We start from the raw sequence: 15527 nt of genomic DNA on the forward strand, positions 1-15527 counted from the left end.
TAACACGCGAAACATACGGCACTGCGTTTGCTGTTAGTTAAGATCGATTTTTATTCCCTTTGTTCCAAACAGAACGGAAAAAATTGCAGGAATGCATTAATGCATTTCTCACTTTTTTAGAAAGTTCTGCTGTGTTGCGTGTCGTATCGCACCCCGCAATTACCCCTTCTCGAAGATTACTAAATTATATTGATTTTATTTATTTGTTTATTATTACATATTGATTGTTTTTGGTACATTTAACACCCTGTATTACGATAACGAAGCATTTCCGCGCATTTGTTTACCAAACATTTTTCTTTTGAAGTATGTCAAAAATTGCGTCCTTAAATTTTCTCTGCGTAGTTGGAAAACACCCTGTATACGTGCGAGTGTGTGTGTTCATTTTTGACGAACAGGGAGGAAGACACTTTGAGCCTTTAGCGGGAAAGTGTTCGTCTCCATCGGGAGCAAAACTACGGTTTTTCTCCCGCAAATCGGGGAGAATAGCCTATTTTCCCTGAAGGTCTTAGATAGAGCAATTTCTAGCATCTACAAGGGAAAGCTGAAATCTGAGTTCCGGGCCCACAAAATGTTTAACATGGTGTGACATACCTTGTTTAGGTCAGTGATGGAATTCAATTACCTAATTCTCCCGTACTAGTAAATGGTTCATCTATAATAATGTCGACAGGTAGTTTGTTTATAGGTGTTTAGTTGCTGAGATGGTTTTATCGCAAGCTTTAGCAAACCACCATTTATTATTGTATTTTTTAAATATTTAGAATAGTTAGTGTATGTCATAGATTTAGTTATATTAAGTTTTTGAACAATAACAAAAAGAGTAGTTATCAATAAACTCTCTCGTCTTCAACATCCTTTAATATAAAAGATTTTCTCGTTCGTACGTATTACGACAATGGTATGTGTTCTGATTGAAAATGACCAAACCGCAGCTAATCATCTGTGAAACATTTTAAACTTCGCCTTTTTGGCATTTCCATATTCAGTTAGTTGCATAATGGTGTTATTTTTCGCAGAGGCCAAAGACCCACTTACACTCACGTGTGGCATATCTGCATTCATTTCAACTAGCTGATTTAAAAATTCACCACAATAACGTAAAGAGCTCCTGCATTGTGAAATAGGAAATTCAGCAACAACGGCATCCTGCGAGAGAGCTACTTTGATAATAAAATTTCCAGAGAATCATCTTTTTTTAAGACCGAGTTGTTTCACTGTTTTATCGCGGTTGCAATTTATGCCTCCTTAATTCGAAAGAAGTGCGGAAGTTTCAGTTTTCGAGTGCAAAGACATTTGAATTATTTAGGACTCCGGGCTCTGATAAAAATTGGAGTAATTAAAAACGCGTCCCTTTCAAAAACCGAGCACAAAACAGCTCACAAACAAACGCCCCTCGACATTTCCTACGTTTATTTCCATCTCGCTCCCAGATTTGCACATCAAAGGCCTGAAGCGTACAACTCTTGTTTTTTAAACCTGACGTTTTACTTTTTATACAGGGTGCCTTTGAGTGCTTATTCGAAAACTCTTTATGTGCGGAATTATGCCTTTGTTTGTGAATGTCAAGCGCTTTAGGGGCGGTCCAAGAGCTCTAAAATCGGGCTCAGGTTGATTGCGTTTAAGCAATTGTTTGAGTTGAAATGAGCCAATTAATTTAGCTGCATTTTTCTCAGGAAGTTGGAAAGAAAAAGTTATGCCAAATGGAATAAATCTTGAAAGTTCCGGACAAGGTAGCTTGCCGCTATATTTTTCCAGGTCGCAAAAGTTGTAATCAAAGAAAGATATTTTGGGAAGTTCGAGCCGTACATCATCTGGACGAAAAAAGCCGATAGAATTAAATTACCCAAATATGCCGTATTTCATGTACAGACATTTCCTGAGGCTCCCCAGTAAAATATTTCTTCATACAAAACGAACAACTTAAGTTATGGTACGAGGCGGTAGATTTATTCGAGGTTTTCTTGTACTTTTTCGCTTTTTTGTCGAAAACTGCTTTGTATAATGCACTCCTCGCGTATTATTAAGACTCGCCTATTTCTCAAAGGCGGGGCCATATCTGGCGAAATGTGGGTCCACTTTTTCGCCCGCTTTCGCTTACGTTATTGCGTTTAAAATTTCGGGAGATGTCTGAAAAATAACGAGCTGATAATCACCCTTTAATGTCTGTTTGGTCAAAAATAAAACATAAAATCAAAACCTTCACGTAACTGTGGGGGTCCTGTAAGTATTGCGGACTAGGTACACATTGCATATGGCAAGATTTGGTTGAAATCGATGGTATTTGGGCACAGACCTGCATTAATGGCTGATTTTTGTAATGTTGGCTGAGATAAAAGCAGGCGAGTAAATAGGTATAATTCAATTTTTCCGGCATTTTTGCTGATTTCCAATGGCTTTCCTACCGTTGTTGTCGGTGCGTGACACGTCCACTAAACCGGATGGCCCCGATTTTGTCCAGTCAGCGCTTAATGGTCCAAGCACCGCTTTTATTTCGTTTTTGATACGTGGAAATCATTAAAGGTTTTATTTTTAGCCGTTAACACTTAGTATCAACCCTCTTTCTCTCTCTCAGATTTACGCCGTTGCCTCAGTATAAGTTCGTCCTACCTACCTTTTAAAGGAACTAAATTATTTGATAGTTTAATGTTGAGAGAGTACTTGAACGTATTCTAAGCTATAGAGAGAAACTGAGAAAATTCCGTGCGGTTCTAAAATGTGCATTCCCCCTTCCTCGCCGTGTTTTAACTATTTAACAATCATTAGATTTTAAAAACTCAAAATCAGCATTAAATAAAAACTACTATCTTCTGATGTTTCTTTGATTATTTAAATGATGATTACGTTCCCGGTAAGACAAAATGACCGATATTTTTCAAATGAAACACGTGTCAAGTGACGCCTATAATTAAAGGTCTTTCGAAACTACAGTCAATACTGTATTGCGATTCACAATCTATCGATAAGTTTGTGAGAAAAACAGGTTTAAATTTAGTAAAAATGCATTACAAACTCAAGTAAAAAGTACGTAAATAACGAAAAAAACATGTTCGTTAATAGGAAATTGGTTGGTGCTCGATTTTGTGCTCATAAACAAGTCTTGAGTGAAAAAAAAACAATATATAAAAATGACCAAAAATTGTTTATATCTGAACTTAACTGAGCTTGTATTACATTTTTTACACAAATATATTTTTGTTTTTCTTCAAAAAATTATCCGCAAATTTTGAATCGTAATAGACTGTTGAATGTAGTTTCAAACAACTTTTAATTTGGAGTCTCACTTGACCCGTGTTAAAATTTAAAAAAATCGGCCACTTAGCGCTATCGGTGACGTAGGATACATTTTAAAATAAACGAACTTCAAAAGACAATATTTTTTCTCTTATCCAATGCCGATTTTAATTTTTTTTTAAGCAATAATTTGTTAAAAAATTTCAAAAGATGGGGGGAACAGTTGACAGCCGCACGCTATACAAAAATTTAATATCCATGATAGACATACATTCAGTAATTGAAATTTCAATTTCATTAATATGTTATTGATTAGAAAATAAATAATTTTTGGAGAATTTTATAGAAATACGGTGCAACGTTGGAGTTAGAACAGTACAAAATGATTGTCGATGTTGCCAAAAACACAATTTAGTTCCTACTAGGACGGTTTACTCAAAATAAAAGCTTGTTTGAGGTTTTCTGACGCCCTACTGTACCAAAAAAGTATATTCCTTCAGTAGGTTCCCATCTAAACTGAATCACAGTTAAAGTAGCGTAATTCAAATATGTGATTTTCAAACAGTTTGTTTACTCGGATAGAAGTGTCAGCACTCACTCATAAATTACACGATTTGTCTTAGTGACAAACTGACTTGGCAAAAATATATATATTTTTGAGAAACGATATAATGTTATACTCCCCAAATTTACCGCGAAATTTAATAACTCCACACCTATATGGCATTAGTATCGAAAGCACTTCTATTTTCCTCACCCTCACATTTCACGATAATTCCTTGAATGCGTTCGCTACTTCTTGTTCGAACTTGAAGCCTTGTATTTACACAAAACCCACCTAAAGCACTTTCCATGAAAATCAGAAACAATACGAAGTCATCAAATTCTCTTGCAGCTACTAGCGAATTTGTCAAGCAGACAAATTCCAAAGAATTCTCTCATTTTGATGGAAATCAAGTTACAACGAGCTTTGTCTGCGAAGAGACCTAAGCATTAATTTAATTGGGAAAACTTTGAACTTTGGAGTTAACAACACTCCTTTCGAAAGTTTAAAAAAAAAACTTATTTTCCCAAAAAAAATTCACCAAATTACGAACACACATCCAACTCCTTCTACTAAAAACTTCATCAAACATCTCAATTACCATCCCGAATATACTGTACGTTAGTAAACACGTCGTTTCGTTCAAGCCCTTATCCAGAAAAGGCAAATTTCCCAAAACGAAGCACCCTCTTGTTGTTTGCTAATTGCTAATTTGAACGAAGGTTCTTCCTCGGTTTAACTTTTTCTATGGGAAACTTCGGCTATTGTCTATAAAGAACTTACGGAACAAAGACTCTAAGGGTCTTAGGCTTCATCGGCATATAATAAGACGTTTTGTTATTATTAAACATGCTCGACTTAGAGCTATTGTTAAGGATCGTTTTGTGTGCATAGAGGCCCTTTTTAAAGCGTCGTGAAATGAAAATTTATGAACAGAAACAAGGACGATCGCTCTATCTATTCTTCTCAAACATATTTCCATGTGCCCTGAAAAGCGTTTCCCCATAAACGTCCGAAATGAAGACATATTCGTTCGGTGTAATGAAGCGTGAGTGAGATAACATGATGGGTATTTTTGAAGCTGGTTTGTGTTTGTTTTTTTTATTAACGCGATAGTAACTAGCTGTAGCAGTGGCGTCCTGAGCCGTAATTAGTTTCCAAAGGTAATAAACGAGAGGCGAGGAGATTCCTTCTTTGAAACTTTGTGCTAAGAATTTGCAAAACAAACATTTCGTTCCGTTTTACGATGGTCTTAATTATCAGCAACAACAAGAAATTACAGAGAAATTTACTCGAGGAAGACTGTCCCTACAGCTTAATGCAATTCCACTTTTTATTTTGTATGCAAATTTACTTTCATTCCTTAATGATCTAATTTTGTTTTGTTTTTCTTTTGCTGGGCGAAACATACATAAATACGTTGCCATTTTACGAGTGCCCGATATTTAGAAACATCTTTCATTGAATTTGGGTAAGTTCTACTCGTTAAAGTTCATTCCAGCTACGCCTAAAAATATTTTAATCAAAAGCAATATCAACGAGATAGACGCAGCTTGCGATAAAAAAAATTCAGTCGACTTAGCCACGTCTATTTTACTAAAATGGATTATAGCAGTGTTTAAACAATAAATCAATCGTTGAGTGAAAATCGACGAGAGAAACGTACTAATTGAATAAAAATTGTGTATCAGCCAAGATAGTATAGAAGCTGCTGATATTTGGCACTAGTTTATGGTGTCGTTCACTAAGTTTATTCTGTAAGAACAAATTCCAGCTATGTTTGAAGAGTAATCAAATCGATAAGAAAAAATTTGAAAATTTACCATGCAAATTTATTCAAGAAAAGCACACATTTGTTTAGGCAGAATAGATCAAAGACATACATAAACAATAAATTAAGCAAATAAATCAAAGATTACGAGAGAAACGTCCTCATTTAATAAATTTGTCCGGCGCGAGACAACAGGAGCTCCAACTCATTATGAGTAGGCTATAGTTAACAGACTGGCTACGTTTATTCCGTTGGAAGAGCCTCCAATTATGTCCAACCAATAATTCACTCGCCAAGGAAAAATTATTCAACAGGAACATGTAAATGTAATAAGAAAAGTTTTTTTTCTCATACAAATTAACTTCCACTTCCTAATAATCCTAATTTGCTCTATTTTTCTCTACCTGAACAAAACGAGTTTTCGAAATCTAAATAGTTGTCTATGTGGAAGCCCCTTTACCTGAGTAGACGTGCAAACAATGCATTATTCATAAGAATTTTGGAATAATTGCATTATTTTACTGGAATAGCGCATTGTATGTATCGAAGACGGCCTAAAAGCAGTCTTTATAACAACGTGTAGCAAAGATCCTTTCCATGTTATAGGATTTTTCCGTTTGTTTATTGAAATTTTATGGAAATCAGTTTATGGAAATGTGCTTCGATTCGTAACTGTCTGAGGACGTGGATCTGGGATGAACTAGTTATTCAAGGATATTTGTTAATATTATAAAAGTAATGGGAATTCTGATTATATTAGAAAACTCCCGCCCCCGAGCAGTCTGAATTATATGGCTATTCTAATTTGCTAACGGTTTAATGCGAGGCAAATGTAAATGGATGTAAGGATCAGGAAATTAATCCAGACTTTCGGGATAACATTATTGGTGGAAAAAATCCGAAACGAGGCATTTAACAGTCTCGCGACAGATTGTACAAAAACCGTTTAATTAATGATTCATCGCCTAGCTGAAGCTGTGCAGCTATTGTAAAAAGCTGGAGTATCTAAATTAGTGGCGCGGCCAGTTAATGAATCATTCACGTCGTATATCATCCCTGAGGTTAGCCGGTTTGGCTCCAGTATTTTTAATTAAAACGCTACGTGTTGTTTGGCCCTCAAAACTAACTTTAACTCGAGTCAGCTCCTTTGCCAGCACGTCTGTTTATTGTCCGAATTACTCTGGATGATAACTGAGATCAAAAGCATTGTTCCTACTTGAAAAATTATACGCGAAATGTGTCTTCATCCTGTTTAAGCTCATTTCGGAGAATTATTATTGCACTCTATCTTTACACTTTTTTCACTTATTACACCATTATATCCTTTCTTATACTTTATACTTCGCGAATATTGCATATTTATGCAAATTTGGAAATAACTCGGCTTTTGGCTAATAAAGATCGTGGGGATTTAAAAATGACTGCCGCTGGGAAGAATTATACGCCCAAAAACTGCTTTAGGGGAGAAAGCCTGGAATATTGCGTTGAGGAATTTTTGGGCCTTCAAATTGATATTAACCGCAATGGTCAAACGCGCGGAAATGGAGACAAACACGCACTATTTTGCAAACAACAATAGTGTTTCAGGAACTATTATTTTAAGCAAATCTGGAAATTGCTTTGTTGTGTTCCCCATTTGTTTGTAATATGAGAATTGAAGCAATGCCAAATAAATCCTCCATACAGGGCAAATGTATCTGCTTCCAAGATATCAACTAGTAGTGCGAAACGGTTCCCGATTCCTCCCTAATCCCCGAGCCTTTTTGCGACTTACCCTGATATAATTATTGTCCTTACCCACACAGTTTTGCTAATCTGGCTGCAGCGGCGGTTCTCAAATATACAGCCGAGGATTATGCAAGAAATATCCTTTGGAGTCCGCATTTCACTGCACGAGTTCTCAGAGTTAGAATCCCAAATGTGACCGAAAAATGCAGAACTTTTACTCTTAAGATGGTTCGCCCCCTCTAGAATAGCGAACCGTATAGATTGAGGAGCTCAAATACGAATGAGGATATCTCAAGGGTATGCCCTTATTCGAATGACAAAAACTTTCCGAAATGTTCTCGGAACTCTTCCAAATCTCGACATCAAACTCTCAATTTTAAAAGACCTCCGGAGGCTGCTTTCACATTTCAATTGTCTTAGAGTCTGGATAATCCAGAGCAAAAGTGAGGCGGGCAACAAGGTTTTCGTTTTTTGCCCATTTCTCTGAAAGAACGTTTAATCCACAAACCTGGAAGTTGCCTTTTGAAGATTTCAATTTTAAGCAACTCAAAGATTATTCCTTCAATGTGATTTCAAAAGTCAAAAATCGATTTGACAGCTCCCAAAAACTTCATGAATCTTCAAAACTATTAGGGAACTTCTAGAAACGATAAGAATCTTTCTGATTCTTCTGGAAGCACGCAGAAAAAATTTCCAATAGGAATCTTAACAGAGACATCTTGGAATTTTTCAAAAGTTTAGAATTTATCTCTCATAGTGATCTTTTTTAGTCTAAGATAAGTGCTTAAAAAGTCTCAAAAAACTAATTCATATTCCATACAAAGAGCATTACGTCCCGTCAAGCCCACTGTCATTAGCTTTGTGCAAAGTGGATTTCCTATGGCCCGCATAGAGATTAATACAGGATGTGTCAAGAAAACACATAACTTAGGTATTTATGAGCGGATTTTGATGAACTAAAAACCAAATGATATTTTTCATACTACTAAGTAACATTAAATTTGATTTATTCCAAACTCAACTCCTTCTGCTTCAGGTGTCAACTTCAGAGTTTCAAGTGGAATTGCATATTAATTTTTTAATAGAAAATATTTGTTTGAATACAATGACGTAGGACAGATTAATTTTAAAATATTTTTTATTGTTAATTAAGTTCAGAAAGATGCTTTCAAACAAAAAATGAAACAAATATATATGGGGTTGTCTTTGAAATTCTGAAGGTGGCGCCTCAAGCAGACGAGGTTTAGTTAAAAAAATGAACTTTGACGTTACTTGGCGATCTGGAAAATATCATTTTATTTGGTTTTCAGTTAATCAAAAACCGTTCACAAATAACTGAGTTATAGCTTCCTTCTTTTTGTATTTTGAGACACCGCACACAAACTGTATGCCCTTAACTTCATTGCTAACACTCCACATGATAGCTGTAGGCCGCGGCAGCTTGAACTCTTCTGGATGAATCCAGATATCTCAATTTCTAACCATACTCTCAATTTTGATTAGCCAAATTTATCGGAATATCCGGTTCCTCCATGATTCCCCCAGGATCCAATATCGTTTTCGTTAACACTTACCGGCATCAAGGGTACGAATCTGTACGCGTCACTTACCGTCTTTTCTTCTGGACAACATTCTGATCTAATAAAAGTCTGAACTCCACGTCTACAATCTCGTCTATCGTCTCCAGACTTCTGCATCAGTTCCAAATAGAGGTCTGCTGAATCAGCCCTGATAAGAACGACGCAAAACATTTAGACTTGTGGTACATACTAAATGCTTCCTCTGCTGCAAGTTAAATGGACAGAGATCCAAGGTAAAGAGGGTTGTTAGACACAATAAGGAGCCCTTGAGCGCACCTGTCATTTGTGCAACACGTGAGGAACATCCTGGCACGCTAAACTGTAGCAACTTTAGTAGCCGTCACGGGGAAAATATATGGACTGGGAGTTTCGAATTTAAGTGATGGCTTTTGGTGTTTCCCAGTAAATAAGAATTATAGCCGTTTAAATCACGTCCATAATATACTCCGAATAAGTCCGATGCATTTTTATGCGACCCACTTTCCGACTTTCCATCAGCAAGGTAGGAATTGTTTGGGCTTTTTGCGTCGAAGGAAATTGAAAAATAAAAATACACGAATAAGAGATTGTGTAGAGTTTCCTGTTTGAAATCAATTAAATTATTCGCAGGATTTAAACTTCTCCTTTAAGAAAAGTTTCTTAGAACGAAAAGAGAATTCGCAAAATTAAAATGTCTGAGGGCATGATTTAGTTACAGAGTCGGTCTTCATGACTGTCAAATATTATCGGTCCGCATAAATCCCGGCCCGAGTTGGAGGTTTATGGGGTTTTAATATTTTATTTGTGCCTCGAAGGTCGTGTTTTTAAGCGATCTGAATTATTGACCGAGGACGAGATCAGAATGTTGAATCCTGACGCGTTTTGTTGCTGAAAAAATGTGCCCGGGAAAACCAAAGCAAAGTGTACATAACTGTCCACTATAAACATGTTTACAGGCTTCATGCTATAAAGCCTATATCATTACTTCTAGTCCCATTTAAATGCATCTAACAAACCTTGCTAAGCTCATAAACTCTGTAACACAAACATTCCAGATAATCTACTGGCACATTTGCTTTCAGCAATCTGGGAACAATGACGGAAGCGATGTTTAATCCTCTATTTGATATGGATTCAGGTTTACTGCTATTTCCGTACTGTTACATTCCATTGGCTAGGAAAGTTTTAGGGAGTGTATTCAGTTGATGAAAATTGTATATTATGGAAAACGATTCATTATTTATTGATATCGATCTTTCAACTCAAGTAGATGGTAATATTAAATCAGGGGGGATTTGGATTCGCTACCCTTATTATCCCATTTGAATCGCTAATTTTTAGCATCCCATTTTGCATTCCCCGCAGAATTTACTGGGACTTTTTTTTCTGCAAATTCAGTTATAAACGCTCTTCCTGCGCAGAAAAAGAGCGTTTATAAAACAAAAAAAAGAAACTCCAAAAGGCCTAGAGATTGATATCCAGACGTATGTGTTCAACGTAATCCCAATGATGCGTGGTTCTAACTATAGAAACATATATAGGTTGGCCCATTGAAGAACACTGACTCTTTGCTCACTAAACGGTGCGGCCACACGTTTTATTTCCTGCAAATACTGCGAGAGGTTCTTTATTTTAGACATGCTGATATTTGGTGAAGCGAAAATTCTAAACGATTAGAGATAGCTGTTAGCAAATGCATATTTGGAACGTTCCCTACGATAAGTAGTTTCGAAATACGCTAAAATATACAAGGTGTTTCATAAACATACCAACAAACCTTTCGGGGCTATAGAGCGTATACAAACAAATATTTAAAACCAGGAAAGTTAGGTTCAAAATGGCTTCGTTTCTAAAATAGAAAGCCTTTAATTTCTTTTTTTTTAATTAAATATTTCAAAAATGGTTTGGAATAAACAGGTGAAATTAGGAGCACGCTATGGCGGGTCAAATGTGCATGTTCTGGAGTAGGCAAAATATTTTAACCTACACCAGTGGCGTGCACGCAGCCATTCAGTGGGATGTTTATAATTAAAAAAAAAACGCCATTGACTTTATTTAATAAGAATATATTTTCTTAATATTCCATCAATTATTAGTAAAAAAAAGATCTCTTAGTGTTTTGGTTGCTAAAGTAGCGGTTTTCGACATAAAAAATTAATTCTGATTCCTGTGCCCTAGCAAAAAACCGATATAGCTTCAGAGTGCGAATTTTTAAAATTCTTCCTAATAAATTCATTTAATTTCCTTGCAGTAGAGGTAGCGGACATGAAGACAGGAAGACAGACACGTGCGGAACACGCCTCGCCGCAAAATAATACTCTTCTTCCAAAGAACGATTCCGTTAAATTCTGAGCCATTTACACATGTAGAAATGTTGGATTGACGCACGGACGTCACTGGCGTGGGTGGAAATATTCTGCCTGCTGCAGAGTATGCACATTTTTCCCATTATAGCGTGGCCATAATTTCTCGTCCTTATTCTAAACCGTTTTTGAAATATAGAAAAAAAATTAACATAATAAATGAAACACTGAATATCTTGGAAACGAAGCGATTTCGAATCTAATTTTATTCGACCTAAATATTTGTTTATATGAGCTCTAAACCTCCTTAAAGTTTGTCGGTATGTTTATTAAACCCACTGTATAGAGTTCCTCGTTTAAAACATCGGTTTTTTGGCTACCGAAAGACAAAACGACAAAAATTACATTTCCAGCAAAATATATTTGAATGGCTCCACTTTAAAGTTCTGAAACTTAACAGAAATCGAACGGAAACAAAATGGGAGTCACATCTGAAATGATCACGATGCTGCATTGAACCAAAAATGCTGGGTTGCAAAGTATTATTTGAAAAGAACAAAAGCAAAATATTGAATATGGTGAATAGTTCTGAGACGATTTGGGCAAAAGAGCGTATGTGTCAGGATAGCACATTTGGATCTTACATCGTTGTCCACCCAGTTCCAGGAGTTTGCCGATTTGGCGTCGAATGGGCGGTTTGATGTAGTTTCGGAGAATTTGGTAACTCCTCATATGCTTTCAATTTTCATTACACTAAATCGATATAATCTCCATCGTTGGGACAGATTTTGAGCTAGAGAATTAATTTCGCTGCATTAAATCGCGGAGGTATTAGACGATTTTAACGCGAAGCTACTAAATTTACATTACCCAATTTCTGAAGCTCTTGATACCTTAACATGTCATGGTAGAACTTTAACCCTCATTACATTTCTACCATGACTTGTGCCAGGCACAGTGGAATCATGCTCGTCGCATGGGTGATAAAGATCATATGGTGAACATTCTGTTTCTCTGCGGCTCCTATCGTGGAACTTATTATAATATAAGAAACGCTGCCAAGACGAATATGCAGATAAATCCCCTGAGTCCGGGGGTCACAAAAGGCTACCTAACTTTACCTTTGCGTCAATGTGTTGGGTAAAGAGTGATGGTTGAATTTTTTACGAGCTCAGGAGAACCGCATTTGCGTTGAGTCGAGAACGTTTCGCTAATCCGAATGTGGAAATTTTGAATTCTCTCTGCTTATCTCAACGGCAGGTGGTATTAAAATATTAATAAAACATTTGTTTCGGGAAAGTCGATTTCCGGACTCGATGGCAACGCAGAAAGTTAAGAGAAAATCGACGCCATTTGGGTAACTAATTTTTCTCTCTGTCCCCCTCGGTGACGCACTTCCCAATAAACTGTTGACAAACATTAATTTCTGGGCTATGGCAAATGCAAAAAAAATGTTTCTGCTATTTTCCGTAGTCCACTTGCTCTGGCGTTAAATTATATTTTTACAGCACATATCGTCCCAGGTACGATTACAAGTTCAACTCCTTCATGACTAATCCTGACAAAGTACGTGATGAAATTAACTGTTTCGTTCATCATCTAACCCCTGAGTAACATAATAAACTGCTGCCCCAAGTAGAACTACTTTCCATCGACCTAGAAGGAGCTCTTTATATGTCCTCATGGAAAAGTTAAACACAGCGTATCTGCTTATCTCGAATATATCCACCGTTCTTAAACAATGACGCGATAAAAAATACATAAAGTGATTAATTAAAAAGTAAAATTTTCCACTGAGGGACAGAGTGACGATAATTTAAAACTTTGCGTTCAGAATGCTCTCTTATAGCGCTGCGAAACTTTAAAACGGTTATAGATGGCTATAGGGAAGTTAACGAGGTTGAACGAATTTACAAAAATTTTAATTATGGCAAAAATTCTGCTACAACTGCTCCAACTCCAACAAACAGTTCTTTCGAAAACTCAATTGACCTTCAGTCTTGTCCGCAAAGGAGCAAACCAGCCATATTTTTCCCCAACCCGGTATTCAGGTCCCATAAAACGAAATTATCAAATAGTAGCGGCCACCATTGTCCAATTAACAAGTTCTATCTCGGACATTAGAGCCATCCAGCTGAGACCGGTGGACCGCAAAAGGCTAAAATGGTGTTATCCCTGGCAAAATTTAAATCTCTCTAGTTCTATTAATTAGTCACGATAAACGCGTGACCGCAACTTCTGCTATATCTATCCAGATTTCCCTCTTGATCCAGGGCCGGCTGGAAATCCATAATTTACGTGTGCGTACCGAGGATTACATGTCCAGTATCGAGTAACTATGTCGTTGACTAATGTTGCCTGAAGGTTTTATTACCTAATTACGTTGCAACGTAATGAAGTGATGGCTTAATGGTGAATTTGGGGTGCTGAGGATCATTAGAAGTAGTGTGAGAGAGTGATGGCACTTTCGGCATCTCGATTTAGTAAAACTAAGCTTTCATTTGCATAAATCTCCAGCAAACTGCAAATTGGCCAGTTAAGCTAAACGATTCCATTAAGAAAGCAGAAAATTAAATTAACTCCCGTCTTTTTCGTTTTTGCACCCCCAGAAAAATAAAGTATGGCTGCCCGCCTTTGGAATGATAAAAGTCGTTAAAACATACACTGCCGTTAATTTCTGGGCGGTTTAAACTAGTTTTTAGAGAGAAAATTGAATTTTAATGTTCGTTCATTGAAATGCTTTTAGGAGAACTTAATTAACATTATTTCTGCAGCTTTTCGATGAGAACAGCCGGCATTTCCACATTTCAGTTGCTTATTACCAAATGAAAGTTCCCTAAAAGTAAATCTATGTTACAGGAACATCATCTGGTTGCCTGCCCCCTACAAACAAAGTACAACAAAACGCTTTTTCTATGTAAGTGTCAATCAACTTCAGGGGATACCCAGCGTGGGGAGGATCCACCCCGGGGAGCTGCGAATAATACATAAATCCCGCTACACTGTATAAATTTCTGGTTTGCGAGAGAGCGATTTGATTACAAATAAATCTAGGACAAAGTGAGTTTAGAAAAAGGAGCAAAGGCGAATTAAATACAGAACGTTCCGGAGGAAGTTAACGAATTGTAAATAAATCCGCCGTTGGGTAAAAGTAACCGACGACAAAAGGATAAGTTTCCTAATGATCCAAACTTGGGAATGAAATTCTCTGCTTTTGGCAGTTCGTTATTACGCCTGCATAAAATAATGTATTGTCTCTTATGAAGAATTCCTCAATAAGAGACAATACACATTGGCCAAGATAACTATAAAACAAAAGGAAGCTGCTTCGTTAAACTTTTACTACTGAAAATGAAAGAGAGACTAACCGCATAGCTCGAGCCAAGTTTACGGCGCAGATCGCGAAATCGCACATTCGACATTTACCGAGGCTATATTCCAGGACGTTTCCTCAATAAAACTTCTTATTATAGGACTTAACTCGAATATAAATTCACGAAACGCGGCAGTCGGGAGACACATTTTCCAAACAATGGGAATAATATCGTTCCCAGGATCTCTGTTTTAAAAACTCACTGAGAATGCTTTATAAATAGCTCCATGACTCCATGACTTTGTGTGGTTTACGACATGTAGTTGATTTGTAGTTTCACGAATTTTCATGAAAATGCTCTTTTTACATTTCCTTTTATGTCAAACAATTAAATTATACGTATCCCTTGCAGCGTAATCTTAGAGTTTTCAAGAAATGTGTATCACATTCTGTAAAATTGTGCCGCCTAAGGTGTACCGCAGCTTGGACCGTTCTGTTCGTTTCACCGCTTTAAGGAGCTCAACTGATTAAAATTCGCGCCTACGCTCACCATGTGTTCCAGAAAAAAATTTATTTTATGATTGAGCAACAAATTCTCAGTAATGGGCAAAAAGCGACAAAAACTTAATCGCGACAAAATTTCTGTCGGCAAATTTAATCTCGTTTAAATTCCTATCAATGTCTGCGAGTTAAAATTTACACAAAATTGGTATAAAAACGGAGAATTTGGTTCATGGAATTCCGCTCCGAATATGACTCATGCAAAAAAATTAATAATTTTATATCAATCCGTGCAGTAGTCCATGGGTGTTTTTTTCATCCGAAAATGCATTTATTACATATGACGATGTTGACATTTTTGAGCATATTTCATTGCATATGAAAAACTTTAGAACTTTAAAATATGATAGATGCAAAAAATCTTTGAGAGTTCTCTGCTACGCACTCAAGTGTTTGTGTTACATTTTGACGAGATATTTCATATAGTAAATGCCCCAACTGCCGCATCGAAGCAATGCGTTCGGATTTAAGTATCTAGTGTTTTGTGTGTAGAAACCGGCAAAGTTGACTCGCA

This window comes from Euwallacea fornicatus, chromosome 7, assembly GCF_040115645.1.
Source record: "Euwallacea fornicatus isolate EFF26 chromosome 7, ASM4011564v1, whole genome shotgun sequence".
Classification (NCBI taxonomy): domain Eukaryota; kingdom Metazoa; phylum Arthropoda; class Insecta; order Coleoptera; family Curculionidae; genus Euwallacea; species Euwallacea fornicatus.